Source organism: Orbicella faveolata, unplaced genomic scaffold (genome assembly GCF_042242905.1).
Source record: "Orbicella faveolata isolate gen_17 unplaced genomic scaffold, um_ofav_v1 contig_46, whole genome shotgun sequence".
Taxonomy (NCBI): domain Eukaryota; kingdom Metazoa; phylum Cnidaria; class Anthozoa; order Scleractinia; family Merulinidae; genus Orbicella; species Orbicella faveolata.
Genome location: NW_028301576.1, coordinates 24676856 through 24687019, shown reverse-complemented (window position 1 = coordinate 24687019; position 10164 = coordinate 24676856). Strand labels below are relative to the sequence as shown.

Below are 10164 nucleotides of genomic sequence, written 5' to 3'. Positions count from 1 at the left end.
TTATCAGTGGTTTGTTCTCTCAATCTTTGTAGCGGAGCTCCGGCGGAGCCCCATACCCATATAGGGGAGAAAAGGAAACCCATGAATTGATTTTCTCATGGTTATCATGGCTAGCGGTATTGCTCGTGGGCGCGTACGCACGACGGCGACGACGACGACGACGACGACGACGGAGTCGCGCAAGATGGCGGCCATACTCCAACTAATAGGTTGACAGAGACATGCACCCTCAGTTGGTAGCGGGTGAATGCCATTTTTCTTGGCGGGATTTTTAAAGAAAAACGATAGCGGAGGTTGATTTAATATTTTTAAGACAGGGTTACGCTGAAGCAAAAGACAGAAAGCAAGAATTAACAGGCAAAGAAGTAGCGAAGAATATCGCGAAAAAGACTGAGAGGGCCAGCGCTGGGGAAGGAGGCGAAACAGTACTGAACAATGCCGTGAATTATAGCTAGGCAAGGGCTAGAGAAAGGAGGTGAAATAATACCGAACAATGCCGTGAACCAAAGCTAACGAGGGCTACAGAAAGGAGGCGAAAGTACCCGACAAATTGATCCAGAAGACTGCCGAACTCCCCATGGCCAAGTTCAAAATTCGCGCGAACGTGATGCTGTGCAGCCGTGCAAGAAAATTCAAAAGTCACCTGATTTGGTCAGGTGATGAACATAAGAGAAATCAAACGTACCCGAGTGTTTTAGAGAAATTGCAAAACACTAAACGTAGCGGAAAGAAGTGGTTGATTCGTTGATCTATCGAAAATATAACTTCAGTTTAGTCTTCACAACTTTTGCTGCAAGTTTCTGCCTGGAAGATTTACACTGGCCGAACTGAATTGCCAACTTGCGGTAAGTGACTTTTGTTGTTGCGTTTGGTATGAAAATTAACAAGTTTCCTCGGCGATATAAGCTTATTTTCAATTGGAATCCATTAAAAGTCTTCCTTATTTGAAGCCATGCTGTAAGAGATTTTAAAAATTGCATCGTTTTAATTTCGCTCGTCTCTAAACAATAACACGTGGGTCGCTTTGGAGGTTGCTGTAAGTTGTAAACAAATTATGTTTTCTATCGATTTTCGTCGTCAATTTAAGCTTATAACCTCACATCTAAAAATAAGCTTAACCAAAATCGTACTTGTAAACACGGCCGGGCGAGTTTTGAAGTTTTCTCTGATTTAGGTAGCACTGCCGCTTCGTAGACTGCTAAAATTTGTTCTTCTGTTGTTGAAAACTGAACGAAGAAAGGTCTACAAACCATTTTAAGCCGAAGGGAACAGGATTTGCTAAATTTACTTTTGTTCCTATGTGAATATTTGCATATTGTGATTACAAAGTATGGAGATTTCCTCGTTTTGTTAGTTCAATTTATTCGGTTTGGCGAAATGCTTTTGTGAATTCCGAGGTTAAATTGGCTACTGCCAATGAAATGACTGAATAGCTAAATTAAGCCGTCGGCAAAAATACAGACTCTCAGTAATATTCAAATTTAAACGTGAATAATTTTTTAACTTTAACACCGCAAGCTTAAACGAATTTTCTTTACCCTCTCTTTTATTCGGTCACCGTTCACTGAAAAGGGATTTGCTGTTGATACTCGAGCTCAGATGTAGTGATATGCATCTTGTGTTTATAATGTAGATTTCCTCGTTTTATTTTGTTGTCTGTCCAATAAGTTCGGTTTGGTGAAATGCTTATATAGTCCAAAATGTCGAGTAGACGATTATGCATGGCAATCCTGTCTGCAAATGAAGCTCTGCTTTGATTTTGATTGGCTACTTCATGTTATTTGTGCCATTGCTTTTGGTGGGGGGTACATGGACCGTATTTTGTTAATAAGAGGTTATTCCCCAATGCGGTATTTACACTTAATATGGAAATGTTCCAAAAAAGTGAGATAGTACTAATTGACTCGGTAAATTGAACAGTGTAATAGAAGTTCTTGCCCTGACCATTTCTCAGTAATAAGAAGAACTTTTACATACATATATACACAATTTAGTTGGAGAGAGTGCTCTCCTATCTCCACTCTCTCTCTCTCTTTACTCTCTTCTTCACACTAATTTTTTATTTACTAACTTATTAAATGAATGTCACTGACTGTTTTCTTTGTTGTGCATGCATACTTTTTTGCTGGTCGAAGAAAGTTTCAGTTTCTTCCTGGCTGTACAGTTTCCTTTCTCCTGTCCTGTACCAATTTGTTTGTGATATAACTTCGTGAATTCTCTATTCTCCTTAAATTTTATCTCATCAGGTTGATAGAATGCACTCTCAGAGTGTTCCATCATTGTCTTCAGTTGCTACAATTTTCCGGAAAAAAGCAATAGTTTTCTTAATTTCCTTTTACTTTGTGTTAGGACTTTTTAACCTGCCTGTAATTGGCCCATGGGCATTACGGGAGAATAATTTTCAAGTAAAGAATTACATTCGTTTTAGTGTTGAGTATTTTAAATTGTTATGAATTAGGCATTTCTTTTTATTTTTTATATTTTTTATTTTAGTCCCACGCAATGTTTTATGGTTTTACCGAGGTATACCATGTAAATGTAAATAATGCACTGGAATTGGCAAATCAGAGTGTGCATTATATTGGCTTTAAACACAAACCACATATTATAAATGACTCATGTAAATGATATTTTTATTACAGAGAACTGGACAGGGCAAGAACTTCTCCTTCTTTTGTGAATTTATATATTAATTCCTCTCAGTGCTGTCAAAATGTCTCAGGAACCTTCATTTCTGATAATCTATTATTTTCCACCATACCTACAGCACAGAAGCTCACCAAATCCTAACTGATAACTAACATGTGAGTATCTCTAGCCTTTGCTGTGTGCTACATGTATATTCTGTTATCCTGCCTTAACTGCTAGGAAAAATTTTGGCAGAGCTGTTTCAACAGTTTCACTTAAATTGATTTTCAGTAACAGCGCTACATGTAGCAGTGTTATTGAGTGTGAACTTTATGGGGGATTTTAAATTTTTATTTTTTTATGATTACAGATGACAACAAATATACATGTGTATACATAACCTGATGTTGGTGTTGGTTACAAACTGTAGTTCATAATAGTCATCCTATTACAGGTAAGGGGGAAAAGTTCAGAGAGTTTAGAACATTTCTTCCCCCAGCACACCTTCAGTCTATAGGTGCAATAATTGAGAGGTTATATATATGTACGAAGAGTAATGTAAAGTTACTGTATAAACTTAGCATTAAAATCTGGCATTTGAATGCCTCCTTTGCTAAAATTAGTCATGATTTAATTGTTATCACTCCCTGTGAATTCATAGAGATTCCAGAGGCAATTATAACCTAATGTGGAAGTCCTGTCTTCAAGTGAGGGAAAATGACACAAAAGAGTTACAATGAAAGTAAAGAGAATTGTGAATGTTGATATGGTGTACATTATACATCTTGTAAAGGCATTTGGTGAGTGCCAAAGGCATAACATTTCATGTATTGCTTTTTCAGGACAAATTATATAACAGTGACGTTTTAAAAGGTGTGATCAGAAAAATAATGAGTACATTGTCCAGGCAGCATCAGTTTATGGACAGCATATGCAGATGGTAAGAGGAACTGTAAGCACTACCATGTAAGTTAGTTTTATGCTCATGACTTCTTGTTCTTGAATTTTGTGTCATTTCATCACAAGAATAGGTAACGAAAGATGCAATAGTTGTTGCAATATATTTTTGAAGGAAAACTTATCAGTCTGCCTATGCTGGATAACAGCCATGTGTAAACTGAATGTGAAGCAAACAATATGTTAAATATGGGGCAACCCTAAAACCCAGAAACCGGAATCCGGAATCTGGAACCAAAAACCGGAATCCAGAAACTGGAAACCGGAATCCGCAAATCAAAGAAAATAAGTTCTTCAAGTACGCGAAAATTGTTTTGCTTAGCTTTTCGACTGTAAAAAGTAAGCTGCCAAGTAAAAAGGACCTCAAACTTAACCTTTTTTGAAACAAAAATTCCCCGTCTGTTGAAATTGTGCAACCGTTATTTTTAGTGAGGGCTATGATTATGAGAATCTCAGTAAAGTGCATCTTAATTTTACTCCAAGCACCTTGAGAGTGTCTAAAATAAGCTTGCTGGTAATTGCCATTTTGTTTAATAAGTGATCTTCAATTTACCGGAAGTATAAATTTATCCTTTATGTCTAGTACATACTGAACAAGATAGAAAATGTCATAGAGAACAGGATATCCATCAGTGGCAGCCCCCTGTACATTGACGGTCACGCCCCCCAATTTCGAAGTCCAAGGGCTAACCCGTCTGGTCTAAATATGAAATTTGATTTTTCCAACAGATACGAGACCAATTCCAGATTAACACAATTTCCACACATACTGTGACAAATCAGCATTTCATATTCTTGGCGGCCATCATATTAAAACAATTTGTAGAAATGTTGCACACTTACTTCCGTCTGCTTCTCACTTGCTGACAGATCAGACCACATGCAGTTCAAAGATGCTAAAAGACTGTCAGAAACTCACTGCAATAGCCCATAATAGCTTGTTGTTAATGTGCTGCTCACCAGTCTTCTCAGAGCAATTTGATCTAGACAAGAACCGGGCTCTCACCAGGGCCAGCTTGAACAAAAGATGGGTAACTTAGCCTATGAGCAGGCTCTCGTGTTTGGGCTGGGGGTGTGATTGGCAAAGCCGCATGAAGGCTCTTGGTGACATGCCAATGCAGAAAAACACTAGACACCTATTTAGCCTGCTCAGACAATAGAGACAGATACTAGAGCCTGCTCGCAGGCTATGAGTAACTCTATCCACCCAAAAAATCAGTAACCCTGACTGGATAGTGTTGTACCGAATGAATAGCTTTATGCAGCTTTTGAACAACGGGGCCAGATATATAGCTAAGGGTTGTTCAGAACTAGTCAATAATTTTTTAGCAATTACAGTCTGTGGCTGAAGTAAAGCCAAGAAAATAAATAACAACAAAATGATTTTTGCTCATATTTATTTATTAGACATTGCTGAAGTGAATTATTTCTATCATCATTCATAATATCTGGATTCCAGATTCTGGTTTTTGGTTCCGGATTCTGGATTCCAGATTCTGGATTCCGGATTTCGGTTTCCAAATTCAGTGTTTTAGGGTTGCCCCAGATGATGTATGTGCATATGTTAATCTTGAATAATCTGAAATTTCAGAGAGTTTAAAAATATCAAATGTATCATATCTGTGATGGTTCTGAGGTGGAGGGCTGTTACATGTACATGCAAATGTCTCATGCACGATTTTTCACTCATTATGATTCAGGTGCAAATAGTTTCTGTATCTGTTGATGTGCAACAATCTACACCAATAGTTCAACCTAATAATGTACAGTGTATATTAATTAACCAAATTATGCTGTTTGTTTTTAGTTGGCCAGTGCTACTACATAGTAATGTGATGTTGAAGTGCACAAATTTACAAACATGCCCAGTGTCAACTTGTCAAATACATGTATATGAACTGGCCAGACAGTGTAGATTACAAAATTCTCTGAAAGGTAAGATGTTTCTTAAACATTATTTTGTAATTAATGATTTCTCAGACATTGTTTTCTTCAAGAAAAGATTCATACCCCACATGGAGGTTTTTTCTCTATTAGAGCTCTTGATTCCTGATACTTTAATTTGGAATTTCTAAAGACTGGCCGTGAATGGGTGTTGGGTGTGATCAATATCTTCTGGAACTGCACATTCATTCATTGAGTAGGCAAGAACATCAGTATTTATCCTGACAAACTCTGATTTTCTTCTGGAAGCTGAACTCATATACAGTTGTACAGTTATATGTACAACCAAACAGCCTGGATGACCCTGTGATTGGGACTGTGCACATTGTTGTAACCCTCAATGTTCCAGTTGCTTGTTTGAAGCAAATTGCATTTGCTCTCGAAAGCAAGTGGCGAAGTTCATAACAGTTATGTAAGTTTGCTTTGTATCTCAGGGCAGAGCCTGCCACAGTGAAAGTTGGAGTACCAACCCCTAGCATTTGATTCACTACTAACACTCAGTAAACAGCTAACAATGAAGTACACTGTATATCAAAGAAAGGAATTACATGCCTGTTCCTGTCAGTCAATATATGAACAGGTTACAGATGGGGAGCCTGTATTAAAACATCAAAGGTTTTCAAAGCAACCATGGCCTGGTGAGATATTTCATCTACATCTACATCTACATCTACATCTACATTTATTTAGTTGATAAAGTCCCGCAAGACATCACATCAACTGTACCAAACATATATGCACATATCCATAAGCTAGACAAAAAGGATAATTAAAAAATAATTCTTAAGTACAATTTACTTTACTCATTTCACGTGTTTTCCTAAATTTAACTTAAAATCAGATAATGACTTGCAATTTACTAAGTCAGCGGGCAGTAGGTTCCACTCTGTTATTGATCTAGGAAAAAAAGAAAACTTAAAAACGTCCTTAGATACTTTTGGCATCCTATACTTAAAAGCATGGCTGTTGCGTGTTCTTTTTTCACTGTTTAGTATTAAGTGTTCTTCTGTGGTTATGTCCATTAAGTTATGACTAAGTTTGTACATTAGAGTCAGTCTGTTTTTCTTTCGTCTTGTTTCTAATGTGTCCCATTTCAAGTCAGATAGCATGTCTGTCACGCTTGCTGTGTTGTTGAAGTTTTGAAGGCAAAAACGAGCAGTTTTCCTTTGAACTCTCTCCAGGGTTAAAATATCTTTTTTGTAATGTGGGTCCCACGAGGCACTTGTGTACTCCAATTTGGGTCGGACGATGCTGGTATAGGCCGTTTCGCGTACTTTCCTGGGGCAGTTCCAGAGATTTCTCTTTATCACCCCCAAGGATCGACTCGCCTTGCTTGATATAGATGAGATATGGTCAGGCCACCTTAATTTACTGTTAACGGCAATTCCTAGGTACGATGCAGAATCTACTTGCTCAAGTTTGGACCCACAGAACAAATATGACCGTTGGGGAGGACATTGCAATAATGAGGTAATATAAATTTAAGGTCCTTATGATTGCTTATAGGCATTGATTTTTATTGTAAACAATATCTTACTGAGTGTATTTTTCTTGTGTGCTAATTGTTGGAGAACACAGAGGTCACTGTTATGACAGAGATATTAATTTGTGAAAAGTTCTATAAACAAATGCATCTGGGAACAAATTAATTTATCATGGATGCAGCTTCTGAGAGATCCCCAATATTAATGGAACATACACTGTTCATACAGTACATGTAAAAGAGTTTAGTAATTCATTACTTATGATTGTAATGCTTTGTTTGGTTTCTCTGTATTTACAGACAACTTGATGGGATTATATTTCTGCACCAAGTTCATTGAATAAACTGACTTGGAGGTTCAGTTCTGCAACCCATCCTGTTTGTAGTAATATCATAGCTGCAACATTGTGACAGATACACTGCATTACATTATTAAGAAACACATATTAACTAATTATTTTTAAGTGCCTGTTAATTTAATCAGTTTTTCTTAGAGATAATTTACTCATGGTTTATTTAAATAATTGGCTTTTTGGCTTTAAAATGATATTTATTGAGCTTTTAAATCAATTTTGTGATAATCTGCATTGGACATGGCATAAATTGATATTTTGCCAACACGAAATGGAGAACTGGGTCTTAAGCAAAGTTGCAGGATTAGCATTTTTGTAGAAAGAAAGGGTTGAGAAATTTGTGACATTCTACAGACAGCCTTGCCATTCGCAATGTCCGATAAGGTTAATTTGTTCCATTCTGTTGTAGAAATAGTGTTCTCTAATTTATAAATTATTTCAATCTGTTGTTTAAACGATTGCCTTATAACCCCATGTCTGGCTTTGGTGCATGTAGGATATTGATGTATTTTTTATCCATTTTGCTGTAAATTATCTTAATTGATGTGTCAATCAAAACATATCTTGGATATGCTGGGCTCTTCTGACAAATGTACCTATGCCTCATAACCTTTGAGTGCATTTGGTTGTGTAGTGCAGACAAAATACATGTACATAATATAACTTCCTCTTAGCTCACTGATAATTCTTGGTATAATTTAATCATAGCAAAATTAATCAATGGAACCCAATCGCAGCTCTTGTAGTCCACAATGCCAGTCGAGAAAAAGAACAAATCACATTGAAATTGAATAATAAAATTATTATTAGAAGCCTATGCAAGTATTCATGATCAGCAAAAAAAAAATATCGTAATTACCATTCATGCGAGGGTGATTTTGCTTATTGCAAACCCTTCCAGCAGGAGGAGACTCCATACAATAGTGAAGATAGCTAAATGTATCTTTGGGGACAAGTTAGAAAACAAAACTTTCCAACTTTTCACATATGTATACTGTTTTGGTATTTTTGTGAGATTTCATTTGGTAGAGATTCAGGGACTGAATATATTGTAACCACTGCATTTCAATCAGTCCCCACAACAACAAAAATGTGTAAACTTCTTTTGTGTGGGAGTCCCCATGTTAACTAAGGAAGAATATAATGATTAATGACAATGCCTTGTCTTTCTGAATAAGGTAGGAAAGAACAAGAAATGCCACCAAAAAGCACAGAAGACAGTTCTGTTATGTGATCAAGATTTTTGGTAGCTTCCCAGAAATCCTTGAAATCGTGGCTCTATATTTCATAATCACACCATCTTACACCTCGATCTGCTGAAGTAATACTAGTTCCGGCTGAAACTATTAAATCATTCGCAATTTACCTCATACATGTTGGATTATTTTCATTAGTAACTACATTCCGAAAAATAACTGAGGAGCTCCGCTTTTAGGCTGGCCTAAATCTATATATTATTTGTTGTATTAACTGAACTAACACAAGTGTACGGTACACCTCAGTACATAAAAATTGCTGAATCGTCAATCTTCGTTTTTAGCGGCTTCTGTTCTTAGCTGCATTCCGACTCAGTGCTCAGGAGGGAGAGGTCAACTTTGTTTGCGTAGCCATGCGATTGTGCGCCCGATGATCTTGGCCATTATGGCGTCACTCGTGAGCTGGCCCGTGAAGTTTCAATGGCCAATTAAAAATGACACCAGAAAAGTTTTCCATCCGATGATTGCTCAAAGAATTTGAAGGAAAGCGATCAACAGATCACAGGAATAAGATAACCTGTTAATATTGTCCAAAAATACTTTGGTTTTCAAAAACTGGACGTCAGAAGGCACAAAAACACAAAATTTTGAGATCGATCAATTGAAAATGCGATTGAAAAGTGAAGCTTTACGCCCGTTTCTTGGGCGATATCTCGAGAACCCAACAATGAACAACACGAACAGAAAAATATGATCCTGATATGGTTTAAAACGTTTGAATGGTGATGAAAACGAATCATTTAACACATGCATAAAAATGATCAGTGGGTTTAAACCCATTTTGTAGACGATAGCGTGGAGGACCTGCTGATCAATACTCAAAACCCTCTAAATATGAGAAAATATTAGATGGAAAATGCTCCCTTACAAAGACATTTGAACTATCAAGTCATATGCTGGGTTCGAAAGTAAATAATGTACCAACAGGAGCCATAATCGGGGACGGAGACCGTAAGTCTCGGGATTCGCGTGCACCCATGATATGGGACAATTTTTCTATTTTTAGAACAAATTGCGCCATCCTGACGTCATATATCCGCGCGGATTCACGCACATGTCAGGGGCTCTCGCGTGGATGTTGTCACGTTGCGTGATCAAATGGTGAGAGTTGAGAGATTCTCTTGCGTATTTTTCACAGCGATGGCAGGGAATAAGGCAGGGAATACGAACCAGGGCGCTTATAAGTAGTTTTATGCTCTGAGCTAACGGAAAAAGTGGGTTTTTCAGGGTCGAAAACAAGACTTCAATCTCGCGCTGGGAATGAATAATAAGATCAGCTCACGCTAGTTGTAAGCTTACGCGTATGCTTAAGAATATAGCAAGAAAACTCTCTACTCTGGTATCGAGTTAATTTGTGAGTTTCTCAGACAATGTTTAATCATAACTAAAACCTGTTTTGATGGTTTCTTATTGTCTCTGCTTGTTTGGTGAGTTTGCAAAAGTTTTTGAAAGGAAAGTCTGACGCGTACAATTAGCTCATTTGCATAGTGCATGCAGCTCGTGCACTTTCAAGTCCGAGTCGGTGTTTTCAATTGTTAACAAA

At 37.3% G+C, this 10164-nt stretch overlaps 1 long non-coding RNA gene across 8 annotated transcripts; it reads left to right on the top strand.

Moving 5' to 3' along the window:
* Positions 1–12: 12 nt before the first annotated feature.
* LOC149099060 (uncharacterized) lies at positions 13–8735 on the top strand. Of its 8 annotated transcripts, XR_016203590.1 has the most exons (7): positions 1490–2804; positions 2999–3370; positions 3471–3594; positions 5393–5520; positions 5964–6167; positions 6921–6999; positions 7313–8735. It is a non-coding gene; the product is annotated as an uncharacterized LOC149099060 (long non-coding RNA). The 8 variants fall into 8 exon arrangements; XR_016203597.1 differs by having other exon boundaries at positions 13–2804; positions 2999–3082; positions 3290–3370; positions 5393–6167; positions 6921–8735; XR_016203589.1 differs by having other exon boundaries at positions 1488–2804; positions 5393–6167.
* Positions 8736–10164: the final 1429 nt, after the last annotated feature.